Source organism: Corylus avellana, chromosome 10 (assembly GCF_965113065.1).
Source record: "Corylus avellana chromosome 10, dhCorAvel1.hap1.2, whole genome shotgun sequence".
Classification (NCBI taxonomy): domain Eukaryota; kingdom Viridiplantae; phylum Streptophyta; class Magnoliopsida; order Fagales; family Betulaceae; genus Corylus; species Corylus avellana.
In genome coordinates this window covers 10,389,552-10,407,019 of record NC_142499.1, presented here as the reverse complement: position 1 = coordinate 10,407,019, position 17,468 = coordinate 10,389,552, and the positions used below count along the sequence as shown (strand labels likewise).

Genomic DNA, 17,468 nt, shown 5'->3' with positions numbered 1-17,468 from the left:
TTAAAAATATATGAAAGCCATAAAACAATCAACATACAAGGATTTTTGTGAAGAAGTTGAAACTTATTTTAAGAACTTTTTAAAAATAAAATCACTATAGGGTAGACAACTCAAAAAATCAATCTATTATAAAATAAATAGAGTTACAAGAAGTTCATAGTTACAAAATCTTTGAAGTTAACACTGTCTTGCATTAGACAAGTCTGAAATTTTTCTTTTGATCTTCTTTTTATTGGAATTTTGATAGGCTGTAGGCCTTTTGTAAGATCTAGGTTTAATTATGTGGTTTTCAAAAACTCACTCTAAAAGAGGAATACCATGACGGCTCTAAACAACAGGAATTCTGATGTAGATTGGAATTCAAAGCTTATCTTATCTTATCTTTTAGTCTTTTATTAGGTTTCTTTATTAGTCGTTTATTATATCTTATATTTCAGTCTTTATTTGAATTAGGTTTCTTTATTAGTCTTTTATTTGGTTTAGTTGTCTTTCATAGACTTCTAAATTAACTTTATTTCATTGTTATCTTACGATTAGGAGTCTTGGGCTATAAATATATGCTTATAGTCTTTAACAATTCAATTGTTGATTATTATTGATTTTGATTAATGAGAATACTCAAAGTTGAGTTTATTTCTTTTTTCCTTTAAACTTTAGAGAGTATCTATTGTTTTTAAAAGAATTCTTAGATCATTTATAGATTCAAGATCTATAATTAGTTATCCACTGCTTTATTGTTGTTTTTCGCTGTAGCCTACTGAGTCACGCTGCATCAGTTGGCATCCAAGCTCCAGTTTTCTTTCCATGGCACAGCCAAACACAAGAAGAAGGGGCAACTGCTTTGCAAATCGGGAGGACATGTATGAACATGAGGAAGCAGTCAGTGAAACACGCACAGAGGAGCAGTGGCAACGCATGGTGGATGAGGCGGAGATGCTGCGGAAAAAATTAAAGGCGAATCAAGCGGCGATTCGTTGGAAACGCTTGGTGGATGAGGTGGAAATACTATGAAAAGAAATAGAGATCTTTACAACCCGAATTGACAACCGGGGTAGCCCTAAAGTTCGTCACCATCGAACAAATCCACGCTTTGTGGATGAGGATTATGTGGTTGTCATTCATAGGGCACATTCTGAAAAACGAAGAGCACGAATTAAGACGAAGATGCCGCGACAAGCCAACTTGACCATTATTCCCGAGCCTCAAATCCATCAACCAAATCCATATTTTATGGAGGAGGAAAGGGAATCTGTGGATGAAGAGTTTCAGAAATCCGAGTTCATTGATGAATTCTGACATGAAGATGTTGAAGATCCTTCGCAAGGGTTTGGGGATTGGGATTCACCACCAACCTATGATGAGGAGCCCGAAGAAGATGACTCATGGGAAGAGGAAAGGCCCACAGAGGAGCACAAAAACGATGGATTTTTTCTCATGTTTGGCGGTCTCTATCAAGAAGAAGATGGCCAATTGGAAGAGGAAGGGCCCACAGATGTCATCACCAATTATGAAGAGGGTGATGAAGAAGTTGAAGAAGACCTTCTAGGTGCATTACCTAATTTAAGTGATGAAGAATTAGGTTATGTTGATTTCCTTGGTATTGAAAATATTTTAAATTCTCCTAACGAAGATTATGGTGAGTTTTATGCGGATGAGAAAAATTATATGTTCACAAGGGAAACAATGGTTGACCCATTCTTGAGTATCTTCATGGCACATGGAAGGGAGAAGGAACGAACAAAGAGCAAATCTGCAATATTGCCAAATGGTGTATGGGGCTATTATGACAACCGTCAAAGTATTTTGATGATGAGAAGCGTCATATTTATTTTGGGGTGTTGCCTTGTTGTGATCTTGAGGAACGGAGAATAGAACGAGTTAATAGGGCACCCGAAGGACCGTGGAAAAGACAATCCAAATTCAAGGGCGAATTCTCTCCAACCTCGGGAGGATGATGTAGATTGGAATTCAAGGCTTATCTTATCTTATCTTTTAGTCTTTTATTAGGTTTTTTTATTAGTCGTTTATTATATCTTATCTTTCAGTCTTTATTTGAATTAAGTTTCTTTGTTAGTCTTTTATTTGGTTTAGTTGTCTTTTATAGACTTCTAAATTAACTTTATTTCATTGTTATCTTAGGACTAGGAGTCTTGGGCTATAAATATAGACTTATAGCCTTTAACAATTCAGTTATTGATTATTATTGATTTTGATTAATGAGAATACTCAGAGTTGAGTTTATTTCTCTTTTCCTTTAAATTTTAGAGAGTATCTATTGTTTTTAGAAAAATTCTTAGATCATTGATAGACTCAAGAATTAGTTATCCATTGCTTTATTGTTGTTTTTCGCTGCAGCTTACTGAGTCACGTTGCATCAAATTCTCTCCTAGCACAAGGTTCTATGACCTAAAAGAGCTCCCAAAAATCTTTCGTTCGAAATAGAATGGCACTTGGAATATTGGACCACTCTGCCAAACCCCATTCCTTATCCGTCCAAACTGGACTTAGAACGTCACTTGAAAGGACCATTCTACCAAGCTTCAAACTTCATTCGTCCAAACTTGAATTAGCATGGTACATGGAACTGACCATTAATTATTTTAAGCTCCATACTTCATCCGTCCAAACTGAGTTTGGAATGAGACTTAGGATGGACCTTTGTAATGATGATACTCTTAATCCTTAATGCTATTGGGTTCACCAGTTATCCCTAGACGGGTTTTATATCTCATCCGGACACCAATGTTATGATAATAGATACTTGAAGAAAATTGTTATGAGTGCACTTGTGAGTGTTGTGTTCCACATTGAAAAAATATATAAGAAAAATAGTGCTTAATATACTGAAATACTGGATCACAAATTTTAGCAAATTTCAGAATCAAATTATTGCTTCATAATATTAATTCCGCATAAATTATGATAAACAAGTTTTTGAAGTCGGCATAGCGTTTTTCAATATATTTTATAGTTAAATGATGATCAATTAATAAAGAGAAAGCAAAAAATTAATCTCAAACTTTGTGTTTATAAAAAGTTTAAAGTTTTTTAGAATTTAAAATGTACGTCTAGGTTTCTTTAGAATTTAACAATCTATCCCATTGCGTATTTGTGAAGTCGTTCATGAAACAGCCAACGTCCTCCCCTGTTTTCTTCAAATAGACTGCTTACCACATTCTTTAGTTTTCATAAATATTTTAATATTTATGAATAATTATGTATCTTTGATTTTTCTTAACAAAATTATTATGTTCATGAAAAAGTTGTCATGCATTAATGTCCATACAATTTCCTAATGCCAGACTTGGGTTGGATTTTAAAAATCAACGCACAAGTTGATATGAATTATATGGGCCCTATAGTCTAATTTTTCATAGCTATTCGCAATCTGATTTTTCAGCAAAAGAAAAGGTGATTAATTAGCCACATACAAGGTAGGAGGAACTTGCCCGGAAAAGTCCTTAACCACTTTGTGCACAAGTATGAAAACGAGAATTTCTAGAGTTTGATTTGATTTTGACAGCGAGGAGAAGGAATTGATATGAGGTCCATCGTTTAAAGTTAATTTTAAAAGGGTTAAATATGTTTTTTCCCCTTATATTTTAATAATTTTTCTATTGATCTTTTCTTTATTGGAATTCCAATAGGCTGTAGGCTTTTTGTTAGACACATTACCAATTTGTAACGTGCCAGTTAGGCACGTTACCAATTGGTAACGTGCTAGTTTGACACGTTACCAATTGGTAACGTGTCAAATTTAACACGGTACCAATTGATAACGTGTCTAACTGACACATTACCACGTTCGTAACGTGCCTAACTGGCACATTACTAATTTTTTGTCCTTATTAATTATTTTCATAGTAATTAAGACACTAAAATATTATTTATACTATTAACAATATATTAGTAATTCCATAATATATACTAAAATGATTTATTTAGTTTTCATAATAATTTCGTTATATATTTCATAATAATATATACTAAAGTAGGAAGAGTTCCAATTGTTGCTTAAGTATAAATTATTCATGTTACTTAAGTATATAAAGCTTTTTTCTTTTTTCAAAAAGTCACTAAAATGCAGCTTTTTACTGTTCAAACATTACTATTTATATAGTAGGGACATTTTGAATAATGTTACTATTCATGCATTACTATTCACGCATTGAAAGGCGACGTTCCAATAGTGTTTTTATTTACGTGTGAAACTCGACGTTTGAATAGTGTTACTATTCATGCTTTGAAAGGTGACGTTTCAATAGTGATACTATTCACACATGAAATGCGACGTTTAAATAGTGTTACTATTCACGCATCACTACTCACGTTTGATAGGTGTAGTTTGAACAGTGTGTTATTCTTCAAACGACACTAAGTAATTTTTTTTAAAAAAAAAAAATTGTGTTCAAAATTTACGTTTATAACTACCACACACGCCCAACAACTTCAAAAATTTTCCTTCTCTCACCCACACACAGAAAAAATAATATATATTAAGAAAAAATAAAGGGGTTTGGCAGCCACCCCTAAGGTGGGGATCCTTCGGGCCACCCCAAATATCCCTTGGGAGGTGGCTTGAAGGCCACCCCCAGCAGCTACCCCTCTAATTTATTTATTTATTTTTTAAAAAAATTTGATTTGATTTTTATTTTTTAAAATTAATTAAATTTTTAAAAAAAGTTTTTTAATAGAGTAGTAAAGCTTGAATAGTGCAGGCATCGTGCATGCGTCACTGTCCAAAAAGGTGATACTCACACTGTTCAAACATCACCTTAAAGAAGGTGATGCTTGAACAGTGCAAGCGTCAACTTCGTAAAGGTGATGCGTGATCCTAAATGTTACATTGTAATGACTTTTTACTATGCAAACATCTCCAAATTTGAATCCAATAACTATGTTTAGAGTCTTTTGACAAATGTCACTATGCAAACGGCACTACGTCAATAGCGACTTTTTTTGGGGCTTAGAACGTCATCTTTCCAAGAGTCACTATTTTGCAGGTTTTTTACTTATTTTTATTTTTTTTATTGTTTCTTTTTCCCTGCGTTTTGATTAATAACTTGGAAAGTGATCGTTCAATCATATTAGTTCAGAAACACAGATCCACTTAAATTTAGCTACCTATAAAACTTTTAAGTCAAGTCTTCTTTGGATGACACACACCTTTGAATGGAACAAGGATCATTGTAATTATTGGTTTCAATTGCTAGTAATTTAAGTGGGTATTGTGAAAGAGTCCATATGAAAACACCCGTTTTTAAAGGTTAACGAGTTCTTACTAAAACGTTTAATGTTTCCATAAGACAAGGCCTTAAACTAAAAGACCTAAACCTTTTTCAAATAACCCAACCCCTTGAGACTTTTGGAAGCAAAAACCCCCAAGACCACCCCTCACTGGCCGAGTGCGTGCTATGGGACCACCAAGTGCACGCTCTTGGCCAAGGTGCGAGCGCGCACCATGGGACCACACGAGCACTCGTTGACCAATCTTCAAAACCATTGGGCAAAACCCAAACATACGTCTGAACTTTTTCACCCATTGTGTAATAGTACCTGAACGCTCGCTCAACAATACTTGAGCTCTCGCTGACATTTCTGAAAAGTAATTTTAACTCACTCTCCACTTTTTCATACCAAAACACGCCCCAAGCCCCTATATAGGCCATACTCTTCACCTTTAGTCCCTTCTTACATCAAGAAATCTTAACCCTAGAGTGATGAGTGATATTTGAGAGAGAAGGAGGAAGCCTTGGTGGAGTCATGCCATCCTCATGGTGATTTCTAGTTCTTCATGCTGCTATTATTGCTTTCTTAGTGTTACACATTTTTAAGTATACCTTGGCCAACTTTTACACCCATTTTCTTACAAAACCAAGAATGATTTTGAAAAGATTTCAACCCGCCCTTGTTTTCTTTAAAGTTGCATGCTAGTATGTTTTGTACCTAGACGTGTCTATTTAGAGCCTAGCAATAGAAGCCGAAACACATTTTGGAAATTTCTGGCTGAGTCTTCTGTCTCTGGCCGAACGCTTGCCCAGAGAGCAAGGCAAACGCCCCTTAGCATAAATATGTGATACTAGGGTTTTTAGCAGCCCATTTCGTTAGATGAAACCTCGTAGATCTCTCTAGTACTGCTTATAACAATGAGTCGTATTTCGTTATAGTAGAGATTCGTGATCTCAGAGGACTCAAGCGAGCACACGAGGTAAGTAAACATTTACAACCGCTTTCCTTAAAACCGTGCGATATATCAGCTATTGAGCACACGTATGATATGAGTATGCCTATATTTTACACAACTTGGTAACTGCTTTAATAGCTGGTTGATAAAATGTATTGTATGACATGGTACATCGGTACGTGCGGTATAATGGTCATGGGCTTACTATATAGATTTGATTCTATGGTCAAACTGTATGTGGATGTGTTATATAGGCCTTGGATCCAATGGTTATTTAGTGACCGGCACAGTGTTAATGGGCAGGTCACTACAAGATGTACATCATTAGTAGTGTGGGCCACTCAAAGTCGGACTTGGTCGGACTGCTAGTGTTATGGACGGTAACATACAATGGTCGACGCACTGTTATTGTATTACAAGTCCATCGAGACAACACCAACCCTATTGAGAATGAGTAATATCTCGGGTAAACCATATATAATAATTATGATCTATAAAACATTAGTTTTCTGCATTAAAATACCTAGGCGATTGTCGCCGAAAGTACACCACATTTTATTATTCAAACAATACTTTTACGATGTATTAACGGAGACAACACCTCTTTCAACTGTTTACCAACATTGCACGTTTATTTCTACTTAATGATAACTGGCTCATGTCATACCCAATTGTGAGGTTTACTTACTAAGTCGTTAGACTTAAGCGATTATTACTGTTGTAGGAAACCTTTTTCTAGAACCAAAGAGTGGCACGATTGCCACTACGGACATTGCTTAAGAAAGATGTTTACACTATTATCAGGTTTGCTTAAGTTATTGTTAGTTGCTCCGTGTCTTTGTATTGACGATTATACTTGTCCATTTAATAATTAATAGGCTTCTCAGATTTATTTTACATTCCTATGCATTAACTCTGATGATGCTTAGAGGGGCGGTTACCCATTTAGCTACCAATTGATTAAATTGAGGTAATTGCCAGTAACCCTACTAGACTGGTCAATGCCAATTTTGAGGGTGTTACAGAATCACTTCTTTTTTAATATTTAAATTAAGTGGGGGTGGAGTAGGATTTTGGTTAAGATGGGTCAAGATTAAAAAATAAAATTAAACAAAAGTTGATTAAAAATACTAAAGAATATAACTAACAAAATAAATAAATAATTCAATAAAAATTAATTATTTTGTAAAACATATAAACAATTCAACCATTGCAGGGAGGAAAATCTGCCTCATTTTTTATTTGCTTATGCAAGTGATCATTTCAATGGCAGCAAAACAAATGGTTTTACAAACTGTTCATCTGATCATTTTTTTTTTTTTTTTTTTTTTTAATCAAATGCGGGAAAAGGTTACAAGGGAAACTGTTCATCTGATCATTAGTAGATCAAAATAAGAGACAATTCACAATAGTGAGGAGCAGATTATAATTTAGGAGCCAAACACGAACACAGAAGAAAGCAATGCCGAAATGACATGTTTCAAAAATACAACATTAGATTACTACCAGATAGATAACTTAATTAATTAAGGGGATAAATATAAAATTGGTCCTTGTGGTTGACCTAAATTACAATTCATTCTCTGTAGTATAAAAAGTAATTAATAGGTCTTTGTAATTGGCCTAAATTACAAATCACTTTCTATGGTATAAAAAATAATTTATAGGTCATTAGAGTAGGCCAAAATAACAGTTTACTCACTTAACTCAATTTTTCATTAAATAACTTAACAAAATCCATTACTTTAGCACCTCATACCCAATAAAAACGCGACACTTAGTATTATTAATTTATGACTTTCAAAACTGACAATTATAATTTTTCACATCATTTTAGGACGCCAACTTATATAGATTACACATCAGCCCTCACTCCACGTCAAATTCTCGTAAAATGCGACCATCAAATTCTCGCAAAATGCTTCGAAATCATGGTGAGGAAGATGAAAATGAGGGAAGGTTACGCATTGAGTAAAATTTTGAGGGTAGAAGAGATTAGATTAATTTACTGTAGCAGTATGACGTTGAGTGAGAGCCGATGTATAATCTTAGCCGGTGTCCTAAAATGATGTGAAAAATCTTAGTTGTCATTTTTTAAAGTAAAAAATTAATAATAACACATGTTGCATTTTTGTTAGGTATGACGTGACAAAGTAACAAATTCTGTTAAGTTACTTAATGGAAATTGATTTCAGGGAGTAAACTGTTATTTCGGCCTACTCTGAGAACCTCTAAATTATTTTTTATACCATAGAAAGTGCTTTGTAATTTACTCCAACTACATAGACCTATAGTCTCCAAGGAGTAGTTTAATTGGCTGTGAACCACGCCTCATGAAGCATAGGACACTAGTTCGAATCCCCTTTTCATTCCTTTGTGTGGACATGCCAAAAAAAAAAAACTACATCGAGTACCTATAAATTATTTTTTATACAACTATAAATGATTTGTAATTTAGGCCAACCACATAGACCAATTTTATATTTATTCCTTAATTAAGGCTCTAATGCAATTAATCCTAGCCACATTTGAATGCAGTCGTGTGTTATTTTGAGCCTCGTTCCATTTCCTTTCCTATTTCTGTTTACTTGTACGTTGCTCTTTTAAGTTTAGTTTTTTGTGAGATTTTATAGCATGCAAGAGAGGCTTTTAGAGGGTGCTTTTTATTTTTTTGTCTGAAAATGTATTTTAATGTGACAATAAAAATCAATGTTAATTCTAGCTTTCTTTCTTTATTTATTTTTAATTATTGTCAATTTTTTTTTGAACCAGCTCAATAAACTTCCCTATTTGCTTGTTATTATTTATTATTGATCACATTAGCATGAATTATTTTTGAGTTTCAGAAAAACATAAATCACAACAGGGCTTCCTTCTTATGACTGTTGCCTTCAAGACATAATAGGGCATACTGGAAGTGTATTTAAATGCCTATTAAAGTTATAAATTATTTTTTTCCCCTCTAACGAAGACTTACATTATTAGAAAACATATGTAAGTTTAGAAAAAAAAAAAGACCAAAAGAAACGTGTGGAAAATGGAAAGTTTCTTTGAAAACTAAAAGGTTGCCGACAAAACATATAAAGTTCAACCATCGAGATATATATAAATGAGGAATATTTCTCATTTGATGAATAATGCATTAAAGATATCTTTCCAACTCTAAAGTAGATTAATTTACCATAAGCTTGCTTTGCTTTCCTTCTTGAACGAAACTAATTTGTGGCTCGTACAACAGAAAATGTGTCGAAGATCTTAATTAAAAATAAATAAAATATTAGAAAATACTTTAATAATGGGAGAACGCGTGAAGATTTAGAAAAATGAATAACTGGACTTTCAAAGTATTTCATGGACCGATTAAATTAGACATACACTTTTTCACAGTCATTGAAAATATATAATTAATGCATTAAAACATGAATGCCCCTTAATTTCCACTCTGACATCACATGGATTGGTGGCCTCAATTTCCACGTTACAGTGATGTGCCTCCATTTTGGTAGTTAAATTACCTACAAAATCATAAGATATATAAAGGATAAATAAAAAGAAATTGATAAATAATCTCATGGATATCATGTTAGCAAGGAATCATCATTGGTATTCCAGCACATGGGACAAGCACCTCGATAAAGACCTTTTTTAGTGCTTTTTTTTTTTTTTTCAAATCTTTGTCACCTTACATGGGAAAATGACCCCTACTTGTCCCCAGAGAAGTCGAGGTAAACTGTCCCCTCCTGGTGATCGTGCCCAGAGGGCTAAATATAACAGTTTCTATACACAACCACCATAATTGTTGTTGTTGTTGTTTTTTTTTTTTTTTTTTTTAAATGTTTCTTTATGACAATTTGCCCCCCAAACTATCAATTACGACAATTTACTCTCCAAACTATTAAAATAATGACAATGTACTCCCTAATGCTAGCAAAATGACAAATTACCCCTATTAAATTTCCAATAGGACAAAAATACTCTTAAAATTTGAAATAAAAAATTAAATTTTAGTATTTTTTTTAAAAAATTTTAGTAAGGGTAATTTCGTCATTTTGTTAAAATTGGAGGTACATTGTCATTGTTTTGGTAGTTTGGGGGATAAATTATCGCAATTGATAATTTGACGGATAGATTGTCATTGGGGTGGTAGTTTGAGGGGGTTAAGTGGACTTTACCAAATTATTTTTTATACCATTGGGAATGATTTGTAATTTAGGCCATAGACTAATTTTACTTTTATCCCTTAATTAAGGCTCCATGCAATCCTAGTGACATCTGAATACAGTCGTATGTTATTTTTAGCCTCATTTCCTTTCCTTTCCTATTTCTGTTTACTTGTACGTTGTTTGTTTGTTTTTTTTTTTTTTTTTTGGGTGAGATTTTATAGCATGCAAGAGAGGCTTTTAGAGGGTGCTTTTTATTTTTTTATTTTTTATCTGAAAATGTATTTTAATGTGACAATAAAAGTCAATGTTAATTCTAGCTTTCTTTATTTTTATTTTTTTTATTGTCAAGTTTTTTAACCAGCTCAATAAACTTCCCTATTTCCTTGTTATTATTTATTATTGATCACATTAGCATGAATTATTTTTGAGTTTCAGAAAGACATAAATCACAACAGGGCTTCCTTCTTATGACATAATAGGGCATAGTGGAGAGTTATGTTTTTTTCTTTTTTTTTGACATGTTTGCACAAGAGGGGGGAGGGGGATTCGAACTAGTGATCTCCGTTTCATTAGGCGTGGTCCCAGCCGATTGAGCTACCTCTTGGGGACACTGGAGAGCGTATTTAAATGCCTATTAAAGTTATAAATTATTTTTTTTCCCCTCTAACGGAGACTTACATTATTAGAAAACATGTGTAAGTTTAGAAAAAAAGACCAAAAGAAACGTGTGGAAACTGGAAAGTTTCTTTGAAAACTAAAAGGTTGCCGACCAAACAAACATATAAAGTTCAACCATCGATATATATATATATATATATATATATATATATATATATATATATATATATATATATATATATATATATATATATATTCAAAGGGAATAACTTCAATTCGGTCAAGGCAAAATGGGGGGGTTTTTTGCCCACCACTCACAAGCTGACACCTCAGCTTAGCACATAAACTCAAAATGAGAACAAAACACATATTATTCCTCCCACATTGACCTGCCGCCCACCTCCGCCTGAAGCCGCCGCCCCGAAAACGCCTCTTCCGCTTCCGCCCCTTAGGGGTGGCCCAAAGCCACCCCAGCCACCACGGCGCGGCCACCCCGTGGCCTGGGAGTGGCAGCGCGGGCCACCCCGTGGCCTGGGGGTGGCCGCGCGGGCCACCCCGTGGCCTGGGGGTGGCCGCGCCGGCCACCCCGTGGCCTGGGAGTGGCCGCGCGGGCCACCCCGTGGCCTGGGGGTGGCCGCGCCGGCCACCCAGATGGGGCTGGTGGTTTCTCATTTTTGTCCTCATTTTTTTTTGTTTTGGTGTTTTGTTCTCATTTTAAGTTTTTGCATTTTTCTTAAAATGTTGATGTGTCATGTTGTGATTGGTGGGCAGAAAACCCATGTTTTCTGCCACAACCGTATGGCAGCAGCTCTCATATTTAAATGCCTATTAAAGTTATAAATTATTTTTTTTCCCCTCTAACGAAGACTTACATTATTAGAAAACATGTGTAAGTTTAGAAAAAAAGACCAAAAGAAACGTGTGGAAACCGGAAAGTTTCTTTGAAAACTAAAAGGTTGCCGACCAAACATATAAAGTTCAACCATCGAGATATATATATATATATATATATATGAGGAATATTTCTCATCTCATGAATAATGCATTAAAGTTAGATTAATTTACCATAAGCTTGCTTTGCTTTCCTTCTTGAACGAAACTTCGTGGCCGTACAACAGAAAATGTGTCGGAAGATCTTAATTAAAAATAAATAAAATCTTAGAAAATACTTAAATAATGGGAGAACGCGTGAGCGTGAAGATTTAGAAAAATGAATAACTGGACTTTCGAAGTTCAATGCATGGAATTTCATAGACTGATTAAATTAGACATACTTTTTCCCAAAGTCATTGAAAATATATAATTAATGCATTAAAACATGAATACCCCCTTAATTTCCACTCTAACATCACATGGATTGGTGGCTTCAATTTCAACGTTACAGTGATGTGCCTCCATTTTGGTAGTTAAATTACCTACAAAATCATAAGATATATAAAGGATAAATAAAAAGCAATTGATAAATAATCTCATGGATATCATGTTAGCAAGGAATCGTCATTGGTAGCATTAATTCCAGCACCTGGGACAAGCACCTCGATCGAGACCTTTATTAGTGTTTTGTTTTTTTTTCAAATCTTTGTCACCTTACATGGAAGAATGACTCCTACTTGTCCCCATAGAAGTCGAGGTAAATTGTCCCCTCCTGGTGACCGTGCTCATAAGGCTAGATACAACAGTTTCTATACACAATCACCACAATTGATGTTTTTTTTTTAAATTTTTTTTATCGACTTAGAGTATGTTTAAAATTGTATCTGTTAAACATAATTTTTAAGTCACAAAATGTTTTTTTGGCAAAAACTTCAATTTTAAACTTTTACCAAAATTGCATTCTGACAATTTTTTAGGTTTTTTAGACCCTTAAAAGCGCTTTCAATTTTATTACCAAACCCATACTTTTTTCTTCAAACGGATTTTTTGAGTGTTAAATACACTTTTAAGCCCCTTAAACGCACATATTAACAAATCCTTAGTGCTATGGTCCAAATATAATTACTTGTAGGATCTAACAAACCTCTGCTTCCTCTTTCTGTAACATGTTTGTAATTATTTTCATGGTTGATTACGAGCGCAAAAGATGTAATTATTTTCAAAGGAACTAGGGTTCATATATTTTACTCCTAACATGCGGTAATAATTGTATTCATCCGAAATGGTGTTGTAATGATTTTGCCAGAGTAAAGGTGATCACATCACATGCTTCCATACCAAGCTTCAAAACCATTTTTTTCTAAAGATTAATTGGGGACTAATCACTTGTGCAAAGACAAATATGAAAAAAAAAAAAAATGCTATAGATGTGATTAGTGTAGATAAAGCAGAAATTTTTGTATTACAGAAAATAGATGAAACATTGTTTGGCTACAATTCAAAACACTTTTTCTTACAATATGTAGCTGAGAATGCTTTGATTCCTACTCTCAAAAGCATTTTAATACTTGTATTATGTTTTATGCAATTACAAAATATCTAGAAAATCATAAGATAGAAATGATAAATAAAAAGAAATTGATAAATAATCTCATGGATATCATGTTAGCAAGGAAGCATCTTTGAGACATTTTTTCCAAATCTTTGTCACCTTACATGGAAAAATGACCTCTACTGCTCCCCAGTGAATAAGAAAGAAAAGGCATGTGAGTTATTGAAAACACTAAAAATTATAATTTTAAAAAGTTGAAGGATGGGAAAATGATCCGGGGAAAATATATAGCATATCTCATTGTTAAATTATACCATTTTTTTCTTGTAAAAAATAAAAGCTGTATATGTTTAACTCATGTATGCATTAATTGGTAACCGTTAAAGAGATTATTATCTTATTATTCATAATTTTAAAGAAGGAAAAAAAAAAAAAAATCATGTCAACTAAGCAATTTGGGCTTTGCAGGGATTAAATCAACATAATCCATCAAGTAGGGTTGTGCAAACCCAATTTGATCTGGGCCTCATTCTCAAACCTATAGCTTATTCGGGCTCGGCCCAACTGAAAGATGAGAATTTATGTTGGTAATACAAGTGCGCAAAACAAAAATGCTTCATTGGGCTATTCATGTTAACTAAGAAATGGTTTAATTAGCAGATTGAGTACTGGGAAGGCACAAGATCAACCCAACATAAATAGTCTACTAATACAGTCTTGCACTTAAGTCTCCAAATAAATCAAATCACAAACTCTTACAAAGCATGGATACCCACCGATATCCATGCTTCTCATAAAGGAACAGTGCATAAATATTCAACAAAGTAAAAGTAATTTTACAATAAACATATATAAACTTGAGGCAGATAGCAACATTATTCCATAATGTATGAATCAAGTATTGAGTCAAAAACAAATGGGTACACTATAAACTTGTGAGTGTAAAAAGCATGATGGCAATGTAAGCAAATACATGTTTTTAACAGTACTGTTCTTAAGGGGTGGCTCAATCGGTGGGGACCATGCCTAATTAATCGAATGTCATTAGTTCGAATTTCCCTCTTGTGTAGACATGTAAAAAAAAAAAAAAAAAAAAACAGTTACAGTCCTGATTCCTTTCCCTCATTCTCAATGAAACCTGGTTCCTTTCCCTCATTCTCAGTGAAATTAATTTGTCAAGTATGAATTATATAAAGCTAATCTTAATTGTGCGGTTTAAGACCACTCAAGAATTTCATGGTATATATATACGCAATGCAATTAATAGTGAAATGTCAAAGCCCATAGTAGTCATAGATAGTAATATTTTATAAAAAAGAGTAAATAAACATGGTGTCGATTTAGTAGCATCACATTCATTACAGAGAGACATAATTGGAGGGAAAAAAGGATATTGAGAGAGAGATCAATTAGTACTTTATTCATAAATTTGGAGTTAAAAAAGCCACATATTACAACTCTTATCTTAACAACTATAATAAGCTGGCAAGTCATGCCATCTATGAACAGATTGCCAAAGAATGGGACAAAATATCCCAGCCCAATTTGTTAAGACTCTCACATATCCTAAACCTCTCACTGAACGATTAATATACAATATAGGAGTACATGTTCTTTTTCTGGATGACTTCGTGTACCTTATTTGGGTTTTTCTGGTTTTAGTTTTACAGAAAATTGGAGAAGGACTCATTTTGTGGAGGTATGTGGTCTGCCCATAAGCACCTATTTCAGTGCAGTGAAGCTGCTCTGGTTGATGGAAAATGTGGATGCTGTTAAGGAGGGTGTGAAAGCAGGGGGATTCTCTTTTTGGTACGAGAGACACTTGGTTAATCTGGAACTTAACAGGTGGCATAAATGGAGGAATTCATGCTACCGATGTTTCGAATGCATCAAGAGCAATGCTCGTGAATCTCAAAACACTTGATTGGGATAAACCCACTTTAAAAATCCAGCTGAAATTCTGCCCAAAATTGTCAGTAATTCTGAGCTTATTGGACAAATTTCCAAAGGTGACCAACATGCAGCAATGTTGGGGCAATCTTGCCGGGAAGGTGAAGCTAAAAGCACTTTATGGAACTTGTGCTTTCATACTTGTCAACACAAGTGAAGAGATAATCCAGTCAAAGCATGGGCTCCTATCCACTTTAGCATTCAAGCTTGGCCCCAAAACACCAACAAATTATGCTCTGGAGGGACCGATTGCTATTGCTGGAGCTACAGTTCAGTGGCTCAGAGACAATCTTGGGATAATTAGTAGTGCGAGTGAGATTGAGGAATTGGCATTAAAGGTTGAATCCTGCGGTGGGGTTTACTTTGTGCCTGCTTTTAATAGATTGTTTGCTCCTTGGTGGCGTGATGATGCTCGTGGAGTTTGTATTGGGATCACAAGGTTTACAAGCAAGGCTCACATTGCTCGAGCTGTGCTGGAGAGCATGTGTTTCCAAGTCAAAGATGTGTTGGATTCCGTGCACAAAGATGCAGGGGAGGGGGGTGAGGTTAAGAATGAGAAGGGGGAATTCTTGCTTAGGGTAGATGGTGGTGCTACTGTTAACAGTCTTTTGATGCAGATTCAGGTTTGGGCTTTCTGTGTTTCTTTTGTCATATTTTTTTTTTCATTTTAGTTTATACTTCAACATTACCAATACATCCTTTTTCCCTATTTTTCTATCAACGCCCTTTTTATAAAGAAAAATGCTAGGTGTACCAAATTTTTTACCAAAATGTTGGTTACCAAATGATATCTCACCATCGCATTTGAATTTGGACCATTTATGCTGCATGCTTTTCTCAAATTGTGGAAATCATTTGCAACCTTTCTGCTTGCAACATGATGCTAGTTTGAGTTGCTTTGAGTCGTTGGCTGAATCTAATTTTCCTGTTGCTTATGGATTCCATATGAATAAGCGAATGAAGCGACTTCAAAAGGCTTTGGTTTTTAGAGAGAAATTTATTTTTTCAATCTTTATGTGTAAAAGGGTTTTGGTTCCTCAAAGTCTTGAACCTACACGGGTGGAATTAGAATTTTAGGTGGGAGAAGAAGAGAAAAGACATTTTAGTGGAATAAAAAATAATAATTTTGGAGGGCATCTAATAAAGATAGGTAACTTTTCTAAATTTTAAAATTTTGAGAGGGCAATAGTGCCTACCTAGTTCCGCCTGTGAACCCACAACCTCACTATTCATCCTATTTTTATATTGGAGAAGGATTACATTTTGAATTAGAGTTGATTGGCTTCTTTTTTCATAAATTTTGGTAAATAATCATGGGCAGCTATTCTATGTTATATATGTTTGCTTAATCATTTCCTTCAAGTTTTTAGCTACTTCTTTACGTTCACTTATTTGATAATATGTGAAAGGAGTAGTCTTTCGGGTTTTTTTTTTCCTCAACCAATTTTTAAGAAATTATCATTTTCTTGTTAAAGTTTCACCAAGGCATTCAGTTTTGATATTTTCATATTGCAATGTTCATTTGAATAAATATTGATTTCTTAGATATGGTTAGTGATCTTATATTATTATCCCGTGTAATCTAATTTTTCTTCAAACTGAGCGCTCCTTTTTGTGGTCCAATAATTGTAAATTTTGTTTATTAATGTTTTGTAGGCAGACTTATTGGGAAGCCCGGTCGAGAGACCAGCTGACATAGAAACCACCGCTCTTGGAGCAGCCTATGCTGCTGGATTAGCAGTTGGTTTTTGGACAGAAGATGAGATATTTGCTTCTGAAGAAAAGTTGAAAACTGCAACCATTTTCCGTTCAACATTAAATGAAGAGTTAAGGAAGAAGAAGGTTGAATCTTGGTGCAAAGCTGTTTCCAAAACTTTTGACTTGGCTGATCTTTCTCTTTGATGTACTCGTGCCAATCATTTTCCATTATCCCCTGTTTTATTTTCCCATGTCCTTTTGTCTTGAGTTATGGAATGTTTAATGTTTGGTACATTTATGTGAATTATGGAGACCAGAATGTATTGAAGTGAATAAAATTATAATAATGCTGATTTATACTGTAAAACACCAAATTATCAATGCATCCATATTATAATTAATTTGATTAATGTCATCAAAGTGTGGGTTT

General features: G+C 34.2%; 1 pseudogene; it reads left to right on the top strand.

Moving 5' to 3' along the window:
* Positions 1–804: 804 nt before the first annotated feature.
* On the top strand, positions 805–17,242 carry LOC132162296 (glycerol kinase-like; annotated as a pseudogene).
* Positions 17,243–17,468: the final 226 nt, after the last annotated feature.